This window comes from Adiantum capillus-veneris, chromosome 15 (assembly GCF_014529385.1).
Source record: "Adiantum capillus-veneris isolate H3 chromosome 15, ASM1452938v2, whole genome shotgun sequence".
Lineage (NCBI taxonomy): Eukaryota > Viridiplantae > Streptophyta > Polypodiopsida > Polypodiales > Pteridaceae > Adiantum > Adiantum capillus-veneris.
In genome coordinates, this window is record NC_140945.1 from 137,009,928 (window position 1) to 137,030,341 (window position 20,414).

Sequence of the window (20,414 nt, forward strand, 5' to 3'; positions counted from 1 at the left end):
TAGCACAATTGCACCAGTACCAGCGAGACGAGTATTATCGGTACAACATTGAAAATATGAGACCTGTACCATTATTCGAGTATAGAGCCGTGGAGGCAAGCTAAGAATAGCATTTAAAGGGGTGAAAAATAGGGAAAAGCAAGGAATACACATGCCATGCAGAAGCTAAATAAAGATAAAGGGGGGGACCTAAAAATAGAGGATTGGACGCGCCTTTAAAAGGGGAGACTCTCTCCCTCGTTCTGGATTTTGTTTTCTTTATTAAAGCAGGGAAATCTCTTTCTCTCGATCTCACTTTAAGATATAATCAAGGAACAAGTTGAAGGATACTCGGCAAGCCAGGGCTCCAAGAAAATCAAACGAAGTTAAAAAGGATTAATTTGAAATCCCATCATAGGAGAAATTTTGATCATCTATATCAACTTATGTTTTTTGTCTTGATGAATGACGGAGCAGTTAACGGCCCGGGGGAAGCTGTAAGGGCAGTTTAAACTCCTAAACCATCAATTGAATTTTGTAGCAAGTGTCATTAACAACACTGCCTCAATAATTTTACATGAATTGCGTTAGTGTTACCAGTTTTCAAGCAATTTTTGTGCATTGGTAGCATTACCAAGTAGCTAATAACTACGTTTTGTGCGGCATGGCAACTCTTGGCTCTCACTTTTCCCACAGCCAAAGGCCCAGCACCTTCCTGGCTCATGTTATGAACACATATAGCCCAAAAATGGGTGGAGAAATGGTTCTTGCCCCCCACTAATGAAACGTTTCGTAGCCATTCTATGTGCTAAAATGGACATTATGGCTCATACGACTCATATTAGCGCTTATATGGTCGTTTATCACCCATATCATTTCCGATGGTTGTGAAACTTTGCACGGGTTGTGAAATGGTGACCACCCCCACCCATGAAAATTTTCTCAGCAATCCAATATGGTATGGGCAGTCAATGCCCATATTATGTGCTAAAATGGAACATATGCCTCTTACAACAAATTTTAGCACATAGTATGGGTCAAGACCTCCCAAACCATATTGGATGGCCACAAAAACTTGCATGGATAGGTTTGAGTAATATTTTATCACTCTTGGAAAGTCTCACAACCATCCAATATGGTTTGGGTGGTCAAGACCCATACTATGCACTAAAATGGGTCGTATGAGCCATACGACCCATTTTAGCACATTGTATGGTTTGAGACAATAGAAACCATATTGGATGGCCACAAGACTTTGTATAGGTGTATATGAGAACTATGCGTCCATATCTCCAAATTTTCAACGCCATCGTATATAGTATGGGCGATTAGGAACCATAATATGTGATATACGGTCACGATCCATTGTAATGCATAGTATAAGTTGGGATTGCCCAAACTATATTGGATGGCCACAATATTTTTCACAAGAGGGAAGAGTATAATTTTTTTACCCTTGTAAATTTTCCCAGCCATCCGATAAGGTATGGGCAGTCAAGGCCCATATTATGGGTTAAAACGAGACATATGGCTCATACTACAAATTTAGCACATAGTATGGGTTGAGACCTCTCAAACCATATTGGATGGCCGTAAGATTTTTTATGGGAGGGTTTGAGTACTATTTCATCACTGTAAAAACTCTCACAGCTATTCAATATGGTTTGGGTGGTCAAAACCCATACTATGCGCGCTAAAATGGACTGTATGAGCCATGCGACCCATTTTAGCACATAGTATGGTTTGAGACCACCAAAACGATAGTGGATGGCCACAAAAATTTTTATGGGTGGAAATGACCACTATTATTCCATCCCTATAAATTTTCATAGCCATACGACGTGGTATAGGAGATAAACACCCATAATATGTGCTAAAATGGGTCGTATGAGACATATGGTGATACATTGGATGGCCACAAGGCTTTGCACAAATGGGGGTGATCACCATTACTTTGCCCTTGCAATGTTACACAACCATTCGATATGGTATGGGCGGTCAATGCCCATATTATGCACTAAAATAGGATGTATGAGCCATACGGTCCATTTTAGCGCATAATATGGGTCGGGATTGCCCAAACTATATTGGATGGCCATAAGAATTTTGACGAGTGAGAAAGAGTATATTTTTCCACCCTTGCAAATTTTTCTAGTCATCCAATATGGTATGGGTAGTCAAGGCCCATATTATGCACTAAAATGAGACATATGGCTCATACAACAAATTTTACCACATAGTATGGGTTGAGACCTCTCAAATCATATTGGATTTCCATAATACCTTGCATGGGTTGGGTTGAGTACCATTTCCTCACTTGTGCATAGTCTCACACCTATTGACATGGTTTGGGTGTTCAAAGCCCATAGTATGTGCTAAAATGGAGTGTATGAGCCATACGACCCATTTTTGCGCATAGTATGGTTCACAACCCCCAAAACCATACTGGATTGCCATTTTTTGAGTGGACGTGAGAACTTTTCTCCCATCCCTCCAATTTTTCACAGCCATCCGATATGGTATGGGCGATCAAGGCCCATAATATGTGTTAAAATGGGCCGTATGAGACATACGATCCATTTTAGCACATAGTATGGTTCGAGACTGCCCAAACTAGCGCACAAGAATTTTCACGGATGGGGGTGATAAATATTAGTTCACCCTTGTAATGTTACACAACCATCCGATATGATATGGGTAGTTAAGGCTCATACTATTTGCTAAAATGGGATATATGGCTCATACAACCCATTTTAGCGCATACTATGGGACTTGACCGCCCATACCATATCGGATGAATGTGAAAATTTTCATGGATGGAATAATAGTACTCACTCCCATCCATAATGTTCTCACAAACCGTCCAATATGGTTTGGGCAGGCTTGACCCATACTATGCACTAAAATGGGATGTATGAGTTATATAGCCCATTTTAGCGCATAGTATGGGCCTTGACCACCCATACCAGTGGGGAAATGGTACTCATCCCACCCTTGAAAAGTCTTCAACCATCCAATATGGTTTGAGCGGTCTCAATCCATACTATGCGCTCAAATGGGTTGTTAAGGCTCATACAACCCATTTTAGCACATAGTATTAGCCTTGATCACCCATACCATAGTGGATTACGCTGAAAATTTTCACATGTAGGACAATGGTGCTTACACCCACCCCTAAAAAGTTTCATAGCCATCCAAACTGGTATGGAAGGTCAAGGCCCATACTATGTGCAAAAATGGACCGTATGGTCATTTGAGCACATAGTATGGTTTGTGACCACCCAAAACATATTGTATGGGCACAAGACTTTTCACGAGTGGGAATGAGAACCACTTCACCACCCTTGAAAATCTTCATAGCCATCCAATATGGTTCGGGTAGTGAAGGCCCAAAATATGTGCTAAAAAGTCTCATATGAGCCATACGGCCCGTTTTAGCGCATATTATGGTTTGGGACTATCCAAACCATATTAGATGGACATGAGACTTTTCATGGAGGGTTGTGAGCACCACTTATCCACCCCTACAAAGTCTCACAACCATCCAATATGGTATGGGGAGCCAAGGCCCATACTATGCACTAAACTGTGACAAAGGCTCATGTAACCCATTTCAGCGCATAGTATGGGTCACGATCGACCAAACCATATCAGATGACCATGAGAGCTTTCCTATGTTTGCATAACCATGTCACTTGGCAAGTTATGTGGAAATGACAAGTGTGCATGTATGTGGAAATAACCTATCGCCTTTGTGGCATGACCACATCACTTGGCGAGCTACGTGGATCTTCTTACCATTAACTCACCGAGTTCTAGAAGTATGCCACACATCACAAGATCCTGCTTTGAGCACGAGGGACTAAGCAAGCTAGCCGCATTGCGAAGGTCATGAAGATTGCTAGAAGTGGGTACACTCTATCTTGCCTACACCCTCAAGCACATAAATTGAATCAATAATTTGGGTACAACCACGGTCCAAAACTCTCTCTTGAGTCTTTCCAAGTTATTCTTGGCAACCTCATTTTGTTTGGTTTAAGGTGAAGTGTTCTTATTTTGGGGTTCTTTTGTAGTGTTTTCTTGTATGTGACTCAAGAGACCTTGTGTTTGCTTGGTTGGTTGGGAACACATTGTAAGAGGGTTGCTCCCATAACCCTTAAAGTGAACAGTGTGTTGTGCACAAATGTATCATCAATGATATGTTTTTCCACTCCATCCTCCACAAATCCGATGTTTGTCTCACAAAAAATCACAATTGTAGCTAAGCAGTAGTCCTCCCATATATTCAACTCATGCATAATATCCGTGAGAAGAATGTAGTGAATGTTGTTGGCCATAGCAAACTGGGAGTGAAATTCAGAGGCAAAGACCCTTTGTCATTTAGGATTTCTTGCTTGCTCCAAGTGCTCCATTCGCAAGAGAAGCAAGATCTAAGCCTACATCCAATGTATCCTTCAATACCTTTACCCGCTCTTCTTCTGGGTCAAACTGTAACTCCACATCCTCCACCTCTTCCTCCTGTGCCAATGGGCAACTACCAAAATTTGATGACTTGGAAGTCTCTCACTCACCATCCATCAAAAGATACAAGTAACACACAAACCCGTGGTGGAATTCCATTACGAAATAGTTTTTAGAGTGCTTAGGACATCTTTCTTTGAGAAGAAATGCATTGGAGGAACAATTTTCTAGACAACAATTCAACCTTCTTGCAACACGCTTCTCAGGGTCAAGATCGGTTGGGTGCAAAAATTTCTTGCCATCAAATTTCAAGGAGCTATCACAAATGATTGTTTCATATTGTTGCAAATGTGTTTCTAGCTACTCCATTAAGCAATCAACCATCTGTTGGATAAAAAACCTTTCATTAAACATTATTGATAGCTCTGGTGCAGGGTCATGAGCACGGGTGCTGTATAGGAACGTGAAAAATTTTTCTTCACATTTATCCTCCCCTACATCGTTCATCTCTAGTACTATGTTCTACATGTTTAAAAGAACCAGCAAGACAAAGCTACTATTATGTAATGGATGTGACCAACATGATCATCTCAGTAATATTCATGTTGTACCCATGCCCATTTGCGGTCAGAACCAAGAGAATAGAGGGCTTGAATGATTCTTTAGGCCCTTCTTCATTTGGTTATGACCCAAGAAAACATATTAATACAATTCATGGTATATGTGCATCTTGGGAGAAGGGGCCCTTGGGAAATATTAAAGCCTCTATTTGCCTGGTTCTAACCCGTGTTGAGATGCCTAGTAAGAACCATGCAAGAGGCTTAGTTATTTATTTAATACTCTAAAGTTATTTACTCGATTGGTTTTGACTCGCTTGTTTAGTAGAACCAATGGCGTACTAAAATCCAGAACCAAGCAAGTAAGGGAGCGAAGAATCCCCCAAGGCCCATATTTTCTTGGTTCTAACCAACGTGATCGTCTCAATACTATCCATGTTGCACCCACACATATTTTGGGTCAGAAACAAGCGAAGAGCCCGAGGAGGTCACCTAGTAAAAATGTAACCTATCACGTGAGTTCAACAGAAGGGTATTTAAAGTTCTTGAAACTTAAAGAAGGGCATTACTTTTTCAAATTTGAAAAAAAATTACAGATTTTAAAAGAAAAGGGTACATTATATTCTTAACAAAATTTACAGATAAGGGGTTTTACAAACATTTCTTGAACGCACGTGATATGGTAGTTTTACACATAGTGAACCCCCCGAGGTGAAGAGAGGGCTTGAAGGATTCTTCAAGCCCTGCTTTGCTTGGTTTTGACCCAAGAGGTTATATCATTACAATTCACGATATATCTGCGTCCATTCAGCACAGAGCGTCAGAACCAAGCGAATGGGGGTCCTTCAAAAATTATTAAGGCCCCTATTTACCCGGTTCGGACCCGTGCATTGAAAGGCTTGGTCAAAACCATGCAAGAGGCTTAGTTATTCATTTAATACCGTGTCTTAGAAAAGTTGGCTTAGATATCAATTATTGATAAAAAAGCCTCGTGTGACCATAGACTATCTAAGCCCACTCACTCATGATGCCCAAATAGATCATTAAATGGAGCAGCCATAGCCTTACATGGTCACACAAGGGGTCATTATTCCACTATGATTTGAACCTCACAACTATGCTTGTAGAATTTCAACCCATTGTTACCATGCTCCGACGTTAACAACTACTCTCCCCTTGTTCCCTAACCCCGTGACAAAGGTGTGCACAGACTTGAAACACACAGGCTGAGGAGAGCTAGGCTGGAGAGAGAGAGAGAGAGAGACAGAGAGAGAGAGAGAGAGAGAGAGAGAGAGAGAGAGAGAGAGAGAGAGAGAGAGAGAGCGTATCTCTTCAATATCCAATGGCATCGGGGTGGATGGGGATGTGGCACGTAACAACAAACAAAAATATTTGGAGATCGCTATTGAGAGAATGATCGTGAGAGGTGGTTGAGAGCAAGATCACAGAAAGTCAAAGGCAAGGGTAATGGTGATGCGGCAGTAAAAGACTCAAAGCTTTGGAGGTCTCGTTGAGAGTAAGATCAAGAGAGGTGGTTGAGAGCAAGATCGCAAAAAAGGCAAGTCCAATCTGTTTCTCCTATTTGGAGATGGTGATGCCAACCCGAAGGAGGATTGGTGTCTGACGCCTAATGGTAATTACAAAAGGACACATGGATTGGCCTGGCACAAGTACAACTAGTGTAAAGGCAATAAACTGACTCATATTCTCATGCAATACGGTCCAGTAAATGCCACGAAAATAGAATTGATGCTCATTAAGGAGGTACATGGTCCAAAATTTAGAGGTAGGTAACCCCCCTTCGAGTGTTAGCCTGCTACCGGCTTGCATTTTAACTCTACTCTTGCCCCAACTTAGCCTTTGTGCAGTGTGCAAATAGTAAAAGGACAAGTACTACCGTCCACTTGCTACATCCTCTTCTGCCTCAATTTGTTGATGTAGATCTATCTCTACACAGTGCTCAGGTATCATATCATTCTTTTTTGCTGTTCAAATTTAAAAGGTCAATACGAAGAAAATAGGGGCAGTAAATATGTGTTTCGGGTTGTGATTTGCTTGGTACTGACCATATTCCTTGCAGTTGTGTTTTTGTTTTGATGTTCGTAGATTTTTTATTCTTTTTTGCAATTCAAATTTGGAAGGTTGATACGAAGCGAATAGGGGGTCATTACTGTTGATGCTCTGGTTCGCTTGATATTGACCATATTTGTTTGATGCGTGGATCCTCTTATGTGAAAGTAACATTCACTCACATAATGTGGTTGTTTCTTTGTTCTGCTATTTTTAGAGATGGCTAGTGGAAAAGCGAGACTTAGAAGGGCGACGGGTGAGTCCTTGCATGCTCAAGCAAGAAGACACTGATACGAGGCACACATATGCGTCCTACTGGAGCTACGTAGGATCAAAAGGCACATGCAACCGACCATTCCAAGGCTTCCCTTTCAACGAGTGGTGCAAGAGATATGCGAGAATTGGAGAGTGGGCAGGCAATGGTCCAAAAGTGCTCTTTTTTGCCTAGAGGAGATTGCATGCAGAGAATTGGAGAGTGGACATGCAATGGTCCAACAATGCTCTTCTCTTCCTGCAGGAAATTACAAAGGATCACCTCGCTGAATTTTTTAGTGATGGCTACATCCTGATGGCCCATGTGCATCGTGTCACAATTAGGCCCTAGGATTTTGACACCATCAGCAATCTGCATTTCCGCTACAATGGACTGCTTCAACCAATGTCAATCCGAGACAATGGATATTTTTAACACCCCCCCCCCCCCCCCCCCCCCCCTCCATCGTCTTGCATGAAAGGCAGAGCCTTCAAGGGTTGAGAGAAATAGATACACATGATCATGGGTCAAGAGGGAGGAGCCTAAACACGCCACAGAGGAGGAAACACAAGAAGAGACAGAGCCCAAGCCCGCACCAGTAGAGACAGATTCCACCAGGGAGGACCAACCTAGTTTAGAGCTGAGCAAGAGAGAGAAGAACCCGCAGAGGAAAGAGAGGATCCCACAACCCTTCATCTATAGTCCACCAAGGAGAAGCCCGCCATGTTAGACCCTAAGTCAGTAAGGGTAGAGCCTGGTGAGGTAGGGCCAACCAACATAGAGCAATGGAAAGCTCACAAAGAGCAAGAATGTGTGCAAGAAGACTGGCATATTGTAGAGCAGATCAACAAAGAAAACAAATAGTAGAGCTACAAATTCTTCTCAATTTAGCACCTCTTTGAGCACATATTCGTCTCTCTGGACGATCAAAGGCAGCCTCTGTTATCAACCTCGATTGACAAGATTTTCTTAGCATGCACAATTTCTCCAATGCCAACGCAAGGGATGTGGTCCTCCATGTTGCCATGTGGTAAGGATAAGGTTCATTATGTAACATTTCCAGGGTCAATATCGAGTGAATAGGGACCCTTAGATATTTACAAGGTCACTATTCACTTGGTATTGATCTTGTTTTGGGGTCATTACCAAGAAAATAGAGACACTTGAAAATCTTTAAGGCGGCTAATCGCTTGGTATTGACCCGGATTAGAACCAAGCAATTAGGGACTTATATGACCATTTCAAGGTTCGTATTTGCTTTGTTCTAACCTATTTCTATCTATCCAACAACCATTATGAAGGCTAGTTCTTTTTCATGTTAGGCACGCTATCTCGCTTCTACCTGCAAATGTGCAAGACAAAATCTATGAAATAGATATGCTTATATCATCTATGCTTCAGAACAATGGAATGCCATTTTTTACGTTGTTGGGCTAGTTCAACAGAGTAAACTGAATCTAGCACACTTTCCGATCACTGCCTGCAATCAAAGGTGATTTTTGTGTTGGTGTGCAAAGCTATGTTGGATTTAAGGTCTTACTATTTCTCATCGTTGATAGTTTTGATGTTTTGTTTTTGTGTAATGAACATAGGAGTCGGGTGTTATTTGACATTGAAGCAAAGGTTGTCTACTACAAAAACTCCGAGCAAAGTAGGGGCCATGTAAAGGCGTAAGGCTTATCTTTATATTTTGTATGTAGTGTCGGTTTCTAATGCCCCACTGAGCAAGTTCTTATTAGGTAGCTCCATGAGAAAATCTTATTTCTGTGTGCACATTTTGTTAGATCATGATCTAGGTGCTACCACTAAGCATCGATGAGTCAGCGTGCCCACTTAGACAGATGATTTTAGCTATGGTTGGAGAACGTGTATGAGTTATATGCTCCTTCTAAGCCAAAACTTGGATGTACCAAACATAACTACGCATGTTGTTTTAGTGCTTGCACTACAACAAAGAAGGGGACCTTTGACGCAGGTTTTGATGCATTCTGTTGAAAAGCCCGACGATATACGCGTCCCTACAAAACCGTCGCTATATGCGTCGATATGCACGTCGAAAGGTAATATTATCGACGTGTATTTTGACGCGCCTAGCGACGCACATAACAGAAAAAAAAATTCTTGGGCAGAGGACAGGTAGCTTGGCCTGTGCCCAGTGAAAAGATGGACATAGCCACAGCCAGACTGCCTGTCCTCTGCCCAAGAAAGTGAGCAGAACCAAAATCAACCGTGCTCTCGCAGAAATTTCGGCAGAGTTCCCGTCGTTTTTACATAAACTTTTCAAAAAAAACCATATCATGTATACGCCTCCTACATGCTATCCATGTAGGATCTCACATGAGATTTAATGCCAATGAAAGAAATGAAATGAACTTTGTGCAAAACGATAACCATACCAACTTAAAACCATAACCATAAAGAACTTAATTTGTGCAAAACCATAACCAAATTAAAACCATAACCGGCCATAACCACTTTGATCAAAACCATAATGCAGATAACCATAACCATAAACAAAATTAACAATAACCATAAGCATAACCAGAAAGTTAAACATAACCATAAACAAAACAAGAACCATAACCATGTATATATAATAATAGGAGAAATAACCATGTCTATACAATGACAATGACAATAACCATAACCAAAAGGAAAACAATAACTGTCTGAACAATAACCATAACCATATATGTCTATACAAAAAAGAGACACAGAAGCATGTCTGTGTCTCACAAAGCATATATATGAAATCCGTTGATGACTAGGCGTCACAACGTGCACATAGGACAAGTCACAAAATTAGTATTGATATTACTTTACATATACTTATTTAATTAAATCAACTCACACATATTAACGTCTCACCTCAAGTGATCAGCGAGACTCTAAGGCCTCCCAGTCTACAGGCTCTCATGAAGCATCAAGATCATTCAATACTTCATAGATACCTCTGCAATATCCATCTATCTTCTCCTGGTGTGTCGGGGCTCGATGCATCGCAAGATTCTGCGTTTATACAAAAATCAAGTAATAAGAATACATGATTCATCATGTTTAAAAAAACTCCATAGTTAGGATTGGATTAGAAACTCACAAACTCATAGCGAAAGGTGTCGAGGCCTCTGATGCCAAGATGATATGTCCCCCTGGTCATCTGTCGTATCAACATGGCCTGACGCTGCTGTCTGAACCGCGTGTCTGCTGTCCCGCTCATCCTCCGTGATCTACTGCCACGTCTTGTGTGGGATGCCCGAAGGCTTTGGCGAGCCGGTCCTGAAAGCCTACCAAGCTGCATCTCGTCGATGTTTCACGATGTCCCATGCAACACCCTTGATCCACCTCCTCAGAACAGCCTTGGAACCCGGAGCAGGCTGGTACTCTCTCATGATGGTCTCCACTATGTAACTGACTTTGTCCTCATCCTGCTCAAGCCAAGGCGTCAGAATGATGGTCAAAAACTGCACCTCCACGAGCTGGCAAATCCACTGTCTCATCTCAGTCCCGACTCTATCCATGTCCAACAGAACCATCTTCTCGTACAGTATAGAGCTTGGAGGCACTAGGATCGTGTGCCCCCCAAGGTGTCCGAGGTGTGCCAAGAGGTGTGTTGAGAGGTGTGCCAGGGTATGACGGGGGTCGTGAGTGAGGAGGGGTCAAAGCATCTGTGTACCCTCGTCCATAGCAACCACCACCTCCACCGGACGATCGCCAAGATTGGCGAGTGTGCCTGTGCTGCGGAGATGAGGACGTACCCGCCTCTGCCGCACCCCTAGGTGTCGAAGCGACCGTGATGGGAGAAGCAGGCATCGTACCCATAGGCGTCCCCCCTCCCATAGGCGTCCCCCCCATAGGTGTCCCCCCCCCATAGGCATCAGACCCTCAGGTGTGAAGCCCTGAGACGTAGTACCCGTGCCTCTGGCTACCCAGTACTGAGAAGCCTCTTCCATCCGACTAGGCATCATTCGTGTGATGAAGCCTATGAATGCATCTGCACTCATAGAAGCGGGATCTGGAAACTGGTCTGCCATACTAAAGTCCTGCACAAAGAAAGTAAAATAAAGCGTCAGAACACCTTTGTTTAAATTAACTTTAAGCTTAATTTTAAATCAACGTCTTCACACAAACACTTACAGGCCTAGGCCTCGACAAGTGAGGCATCATCGATAAGATCTTGCATGGTATCATCGTCTATCTCTAATTGCAAACATAACTCTGTTCTTTCAGATTTTCTTCATCCATTTCATCTTCATCTACAAGTGTCAATTCTGCCTCGTCTGCGTCATCCCTCGTATATTTGTCAGCTTCCTCTGCCATACCTTCATCCACCTCATCTAACTTCACAGTAGTATGGATGTTGTTTGACTGAATTTCCTCTAGGAGCTCTTGCCCTTCAAATAATTGTTTATTTCTTGGAGCAACCTGAACCACAAACCACCATTGTCGCTCTCGAGGGTCCGGTACAAAGACCACTTGCTCGCAATGTTTGGGGAGAGAAAATGTGTCGCTCGCATCTATCCAAACCTTTGTAGAATCTATTTGTGTACCTGCCACTGCAACCTCATCTACTACATGGACGAGCAAGTGCATTTGGATAGTTAGGCAGCTCGTGGGTAGATACTTCTCAATCATGCAAACTGCCTCAATGGAGTTAGCCCTTGCAACTGCAATAGATTCCTCCCGTATCTCCTTGGAAGAGATCCACCACACTAGCTCTGAAATCTTGTATATGTAGGTTCACACTTCCTCCGTTAAACACCCCTTGATCGCAATTAGAAGAATGAATTGCAAGAACTTATGCCAGTCGTGCAATTTCAGTCCTGACAGTTGATCGTCACGGGTGAATGTTGTCTTGAGACATCACATATATCGTGTTGGCATCCTGAACTCTGAAATCACCCTTGTAACTTGTCGCTCTTTGCTTTTTAGCAATACCCATGGCGCTCTTGGAAGTTTTGTTTAGCCAACTGCATTGGTGAAAGTCCACAGCTCTGGCATCTTTCCAAAACTGGCTGCAAATCATCTCGTGAAGCCCGATTGTCTTTCATTCCCATGATTGTCTTCCAGAGGAGCTCTCCCACATTCTTGAATATATGCATTAGATCCAGAAAATAGTTAATAAGTAGATCACCCCAGTACGGAAACGTATGGAGAATGGACAAATGTTTCATTCCTGGAGCAGGTTGCCCCTCATGTTGCTCCCATCGGCGACGCCACTCTTGTACATGCATAGGGCGACATTCGACACGACCAAGCTGACCTTCGCGCAAGTGATGGCCATCTGGAAGATAACGGTGGTGGCCTTGATAAATTGTCTTTCGAAGAGAGGCAGAATAGCGCACATCCAAAGACTGCCCACAAATTGGACATGAATTGTATCCTGAAGTTGTTAGCCCTGCATATATTAAAGCATGAATCATGCCAAGGCAAAGTGCTTGCGAATAGCGAGAATTTTGTAGATCAAGAACCATTACCAGAAGCTTCTCCGTATCCTAGACAATCATGAATAGTCCACATAAGAAGTCCATGGATCCTTGCATGTTGTTCTCCTACTGGTTCAATCGCATCTCCTATGTCGATCCCATGCCATAACTCCTGGAGCTCGTCAGCTAGTGGAGCTAGATAAACATCCATGTTTTTTGCCTTGAACTTACCAGGTACAATCAAGCTTAATATCAAATGACCCTTCTTGATGGTAAGCCACGGCGGGAGGTTGTAATTGATAAGGCACACAGGCCAAGTGCTCCATGACGAGCTTCACAAGCCAAATGGATTGACTCCATCCATTGCCAAGCCAAACGCAAATTTCATGGTTCACTCTTAAAATGTGGCTAGGTATCTTCAATGTGCCTCTAGGCCTTTGAATCAGCGAGCACCCTAAATGTTGCGTCAGTGGATCTATTAGTAGAATGCCACCGCATCAACTTTGCAATGGAACCACAACGAAACATGATTTTTATCCTAGGAATAATAGGGAAATGCCGCAACACTTTAGCTGACACTGTCTCGCCAACTGCATCTTGTTTGTAGCGCATTGCTCCACACTTAGGACACGACAGACAATCTACGAATTCATTGTGAAAAAGAATGAAATGATTTGGACATGCATGAATCTTGTTGTAGTCCAAGCCAATTGAGGTCAATAGTTGCTTTGCGTGTGGCCTGGAGGGGGGCATTTCATTGCCAGCCGGGAGAAGTTGCTCCCGCAACAACTTGTTTAAGCCACATTAAATCAAAAAGCTTTCCAAGCACGTCACCATTGAAATCGAAAAATCTCTTTTGTAAATTACGTACCTAAACAAAGCAGTGATGCTTGCATCTGACCACCCGTACACTGACTGAAGATTCAAAAACGCCAGACAAGTACGAAGCACAGATATTTTGGCGCCTTCATAGATTGGTTGACGTGCCAACTTCCTCAACATGTCTTTAGGAGATAGGCGCACGGATTCTGGTGCTTCTTCGTTAGCGTTCTCCTCGCTTGTCTAGAAGAAGGCATCCAGCATCTCCTCCATGCCATCGTCTTCTGTCTGTAAGCCCTTTTCTGCTTCCATCCTTGGCTTACGCATAGTTTCTTCTAGAGCGAGAGCGAGAGAGATAGAGAGAGTTTCTGTCCTTTTCACACAATTGGTCAGCCAACCTAACTCTTTCTCTCTCTCTTTCTCTATCTACTATCTATCTCTCTCTCTCTACCTCGGTAGCTATCTCCAGTTAATTCTCTCTCTCTATATATATATATTACTCTCTATCTCTTTATTTCTCTCTCTGTGTCTACATACCCTATCTCTCGATCTCGCTCTCGCTATCTCCCTTTCTCTCTCTCTCTCTCGATCTTGCTCTCCCTATCTCTCTTTCTCTCTCTTTTTCCCTATTTCCCTATCTCTCTCTTTGTCTCTCTCTCTCTCTCTCTCTCTCTCTCTATATATATATATATATCACTCTCTTTCTCTCTCTCTCTCTCTCTCTCTCTATTCCCTATCTCTCTCTCTCTCTCTCTCTCTATATATATATATATATATATATATCGCTCTCTTTCTCTCTCTCTCTCTCTCGCTTGCTTTCTCTCTCTCTCTCTCTCTCTCTCTCTCTCTCTCTATTCCCTATCTTTTTTTCTCTCTCCCTATTTCCCTATCTCTCTCTCTGTCTCGCCCTCTAGTTCCCTATCTCTCTCTCTCTCTCTCTCTCTCTCTATCTCTCTATTTCCTATCTCTTTATCTCTCTCTATTCTCCTATATCTCTATCTCTCTCTCTCTCTCGCTCTCTACTTCCCTCTCTCTCTCTCTCTCTTTGTCTCTCTCTCTCTCTACTTCCCTATCTCTCTACTGATCGAACGAGCGACAGAGCTAGGGAGATCCAGACGCCCACGAGTGCGGAGGCCAGACTACACAACATCGACAGAGGTTGCATCAGAGGATCCAGGTCACTTTGGCTCGACATGCACAACGCTCGGTCAGACTACCGACCATGGAGGAGATTGATGAGGTCTGCCAGCGTTGGATCTCCTATGATCTACCTATCCCAGCTAGCTATTTCAGTTGCTTAGTCCACACCCAGCATTTTAGGATTCCATAATATTTTATTTTGTCATTTTGTCATCTTGTCGTTCTCACTTTGTATCACATCCACCACATTGTAACTTTCTGGTCTCATAGGTCACTTTGGCCTTTTGAAGACGTTAATATAACATTTCATTTCATTTCTTTCTTTAATTTTAATTTCCTACGCATACATAATTCTCTCTCTCTCTCTCTCTAGTTTTAATTTCTTACGCATACATTTCTCTCTCTCTCTCTCTCTCTCTCTCTCTTTAATTTCCTACACGCACACACACTTCTCTCTCTCTCTTTCTCTCTCTCTCTCTCTCTCTCTCTCTCTCTCTTTCCTACACACACACAGACACCGCTCTCTCTCTCTCTCTCTCCTACACAAACACACACACCGCTCTCTATCTCTCTCTATCGCTTTCCTACACACACACACACACGATGTAGAGAGAGACAGGGAGAGAGAGAGAGAGGGGTTGGGGGGGGAGAGTGCCATAATACGTGTGCAGCAGGTTTCGGCCAAGATCTGAGCGCGCGCATTGAAGGCGAAAATGGCCCCTGCGCGCGGGTTCCCCTTTTTTTCCCCAATTTTTTAGCGTGGAAAAGTGTGTCGATATACGCGTCGAAATAGCCGTCGATATACGTGTGGAAAATCATGCCTTTCCACAAGTATTTCTACGTGCATATCGACGGCTATTTCGATGTGTATTTCGACGGGGTAAAAGAACATCGATTCCGCATGGAAAGGTATGGGCGTCGATAACTTTGGGTTATGTTGTAGTGTTGTATCCCTGCAATGTCTTTATGAAATAAAGTTACTTCTTTACTTACTATCTTATTATCACGCATCTATAGGACCTTAAATTACATGACTATAGCCCCTATGATGTGCACAATTTTTTTGTAATGGACATTCAACATATTATAATTTATATGCATAGTCGGTCAAGAGAGGAAAGCGTACGATCTGAGGAGTTTTGACAAGCCCTCATTGAAGAAATCACACAGAGGTACCAGCAGACTCAAGAGGAGGCTCGAAACATGCAAGAAGCAATCAATCAATATTATGAAAACTCCACAAAGTAGAGGATTGGGTTACACATTAATGTCAAGAGAGAGAATAGAGTGAAGCTTCACAGGTTCAAGATGCATGGGAAGCCATGGACAAAGTTCAAGCATTCAAGCGACGCGAAAGGGGCACCCGAGACCAGTGTCCCCCAAGGGAGAAGCATTCCGAAGAGAATGAGGTCTAGGAGGACCTCTTTATTTGGCAATTTAAGGAAGTGAAACCTTTAGTATTAAGAAAGTATCAAAGGACAGATTTTGAATTCAAACAAACAAAACGGCTAGTTTCTTTGAATTCAAAGTTTCCCCTCAAAATGGAATTTAAAATCTAGTAGGTAAAACCATATCATGTAGCATATCGATGGAAAGAGCTCGATGTGTAGTTTACAGATTTGTGATCTCCACTCAAATCGAAGATCATATGTGGGAGTTATGAAAGGCCAAAAATCATAAAAAATTTCCACCTTTTTAGGAGAAAAAGTGTAGCCTTTGACCACTCTTACACATCCCTTATACACCCAACATTCTTGCACACATGGCATAAACCTATTCGTCAAAATGTTAATCACCTTCATAAGCTTATGGCAAATAAAGAGGCCCTCATACACCCCATTCTCTTCCTAATGGAGAAGCAACAGGGGCAGGGGGTAGGCGAGCAGCGGTAGCAACTACTGAGGTAGGGGCCAACGGAGCAGTGGTAGCAACCAGGGCAAGGGGAAATAATCATCACCCTTTGTATAAATTTTGAATGAAAATTCACAATGTATAAAGCCTTGAGACAATAGAAAGTTTGCAATTTTGAGACACTGTTTGAACGGAACAAAATGTCTTTTTATTAATCATTTTGGGGCGTACATCTTGGATGGAATGGGAGTAAAATTCATTGTGTGCACAGGGTTTGTGACCTAGATTCTAGTTGAAGCAATCAAGTGAACTGTATTTAAGAGGGACTCTTGCACAATGTTCTTTTCTCCTTGCATCTTGGAATCTGAGAAACCAAAGTGTTAGTATCTATATCTTTAAGGTATTAAGACCATATTAGGTATTTTGGTAAAAATCTCACATTATGGGAATCTCCAAATCGACCGAATTCATGTAATTTGGGAATTTTCCACTTAAAGTGGGAAAAATTGAGGTGTGTGGCTAGTAAATAAAGTGAAAATCTCATAGGATTGTGGTGTTGATAAACACCAAAAGTCAAGAGGATGTACAACACATGGATTTGAATAATAACTATAAATTACATAAAACAAAGGAAGATACAAAAAAGATTTTGTTTACAAATTGACTAGTATAGTCACAATAGAAGCTCCACATAATTCTACTCCACATTTGATACCATATCTGAACTTTGATCCAAGTGTGGCTGATGTGCACGAGTGAGGCCTTCTTTGGCTTTTAGAGCATGTCTTTCTGGAATCTTTATTCTAGAAAATGGTCCTTCTTTGTTGGGTCTCCAGGACCAAACAATTGCATCTATAGTTTCCCACACTTGTGGGTCCTTATAGTTGACAGCCCAATAACCCTTCCAACAATTACTGTAAGCTTGAGTATCTGTCATCCCACTTTTTCTCGCGCAAGGTGCCCAATATTGAATCAAGAGTTTTCTGTAGTTTGGTGATGTAGGCTCATTATCAATGTCAGATAAAGCCATTGCAAGCCACACTGGATAGATTTCTGTGTCACTCGGAACAAGCATAAGAAAGTCACCTTGGTGCACATCAGACATAGGGTCAAACTCTTCCCTTGGCCTATCTCGTTGAGGCCCACAAAAATGATCGTTCAACTCTTCAAGGCCTAGGAATCTTTCTGCTCCTTGTTGCAAATTCATTGTAGTGCTTTGTAGATGAGAATATTCTTGAGTTTTTGGCCAAAATATTTCATACAAGACTCCCTCTGATATGATTGCTTTTCCAATCTCTTCAATTACCTTACTCCAATAATCTATCACGGGTCTATAATATCGCGGAATACTTGAACCATTCCCTAAATTTTTCCAAAATTTTATATAGTTCTTTAGCCCCAAAATGACTTCTTCGTGGGCCTTGACATACTCCGCCATTTGTACTAGAGGTGGATCTCCATGTGGTAACATTGGCTTGCCTTCTGTGTCTGTTTTCCAAAGGCGAATACTTCCACTCCAACTTGATACACCTACATGTGCCTTATATTACATCATTGGTGTCTCATCCTGCATAAAGAACCTGAACTGAAGCGGTTTGGAATGTCCAACAAGTATGTCTTGTCCATCACAAAGATAGCCATCACAATATTGCTTGAAATCAGGGATCTTTGTGAGAAAAAATGGAGCTGGAGATGAAGATGAGCTGTTTCGTAATGTATCCATCAAATGTGGCAAAGTATAGGTTTGTGTAACTCTCAACTTCTCTGAAAACCTACTAAACATGGCGTCTATGTCCTCATGTGTATGCCCAACCATTAAAAATCCCAGCTGGATGGTTTTGAAAACACCCCTTGCAACAAGCATTGACAAATAGGCAAATAAGTATCGATTTTTGTTTTCCCCTGCACAATTATCCAATTGTAGCAACAAGTTCTCTGGCAATCTGCGAAATGTTGACCCCAATTCCTCTTCTGCAATTTCTGACGACTGCACAATGGGCTCTTTTCCATCACTCAAGTTATGGTAGTCCAAAGCATCCCTTGAGTTCAAAGCATGTAGTAGTGAAATATTGCTCCTTGGAAGTCCATTTGTTACTAGATCACCAAGAGGATGCTTATCTATCCTCTCGAGGTTATGTAAACAATTAGCAATTGAGCCAATTGTAAGATTTGGATCAGCTGGCCACAAACCATTCAAGACAAAGTGTCCGTAATGACCTTCTCCATGTCCATGAGTGATCATGCCAATCAATGCCACCTGCAGATTATATCCTGAATCCACACCCTTGGGAACAATGCGTAATCTAGGAATGGCAGTCTTCTTTTGATCCATCTTATCATGGATTATGCATACATATTTTTGTGGTTGAGTTTCTGAATACGTGCGCCATGCATAATATAGGCTTCTGCAACTCTTTTGTTGTGCCATGTGAACTTCTCTCTCCCTCAAGAGAAGAGCTCTCTCTTCAAGAGAAGGTTTAGCTTCTAACCTTGCCTTGATTGAACTACAAATATTGCACTTAGAGAACTCACTCGTCTTTGTTAAAGTGACATGTGGGTACTCTTTGTTCCAAATTCTACCAAAAGAAGATTGGGATAGCTTCTTCTCATAGCCCATTTGGTCAAGTGTCGTGTTGATTTCACATAAAATATCCACTTGTTTGTATGTTGATGGAATCACCAATTGAGTCTCTCTTGAGCCATCTAGCAGTGTTCTACTTCTATGTGGCATTTTCTCAGAGTTATTTTCCACAAACTCGTTTAGTAGTGCTCTTGCTAAACTAGTATGTTGAAGTCCCCTTCTCAATGTACATGTGTTCCCATGTACATATTGGCGCACACCATTTTCAAAGTTCTCCTTGTATCGATAAAATGATGTCTTTGGTATTCCATGTAGCTCATACCATGCTCTACAACAAACAATAGAGCCATTTAGCCTGAATTGGTATCGTGACTTCTCATCTTTCTGATAACATATAGAAAGAACATCATAAACATAATTAGTGCGTGATTTTTGAGACTCTCCCCAAAATTGTTGTCGTAACCTTGTCACCATATCACGATCTGCAAATTGGCAGCATTTTTGTGCACAACAATCAATGCATGATACCCTTTGAATTGATTTGTTTGAAAGGTAAAAAGTCGAAGCTGGTGCTGCTTTTGATTTTTGAGTCCTGTTCATGAAAGTGTATCGTCTCTTCCTTGACAACTGGACAACATTACTCCCATCAAGTTTTTTTCCAACATTGCCATCGTTGGATACATCCTCATATGTAGCATGCATGCCATCAACAGGAACAAAGCGTTGTAATGGGCTCCCATTCAACATTGTTGTCTGCTTGATGGGCCACTTTAGCAAAGTGATGCTACCCACTTCAACCACATCATGAATGCTTGCATTTTCTCTTTCAATACCCACACCCACACAATCAGGACCAAGTTCCTGAAAGTTGACATAATCATGTGGAAATACATATAAGATGGTCCCTTCATTCATGGTTTGCATCATTGTGTCATCTTTTAAAAGGACCCTCTGATTTCTCCAAGACTCTCGAATCATTGCTTCAAATTTTGGGCTTGTCATAGGTATTGCATCTGTAACTAGAGGATCAGAATGATCATGTTCTTCATCACCATTGTAGCTTTCGTGTGGATCAATTAAGTTCCCATTTAATACAAAAGATTGCAAAAGAAGCTTTGACCATCGAACAGCACTCCATAATGAGCCTTGGAGAGATGAAGTATCCATTGTAGGAAAAGGTAGGACCACATCCTTCAAGCATTCCTCCACTAGTATGGAAACATTTCCCAGCCCTATCTTTGTACCACCACAAGTGGAATATGGATCTGTTCTACACACAC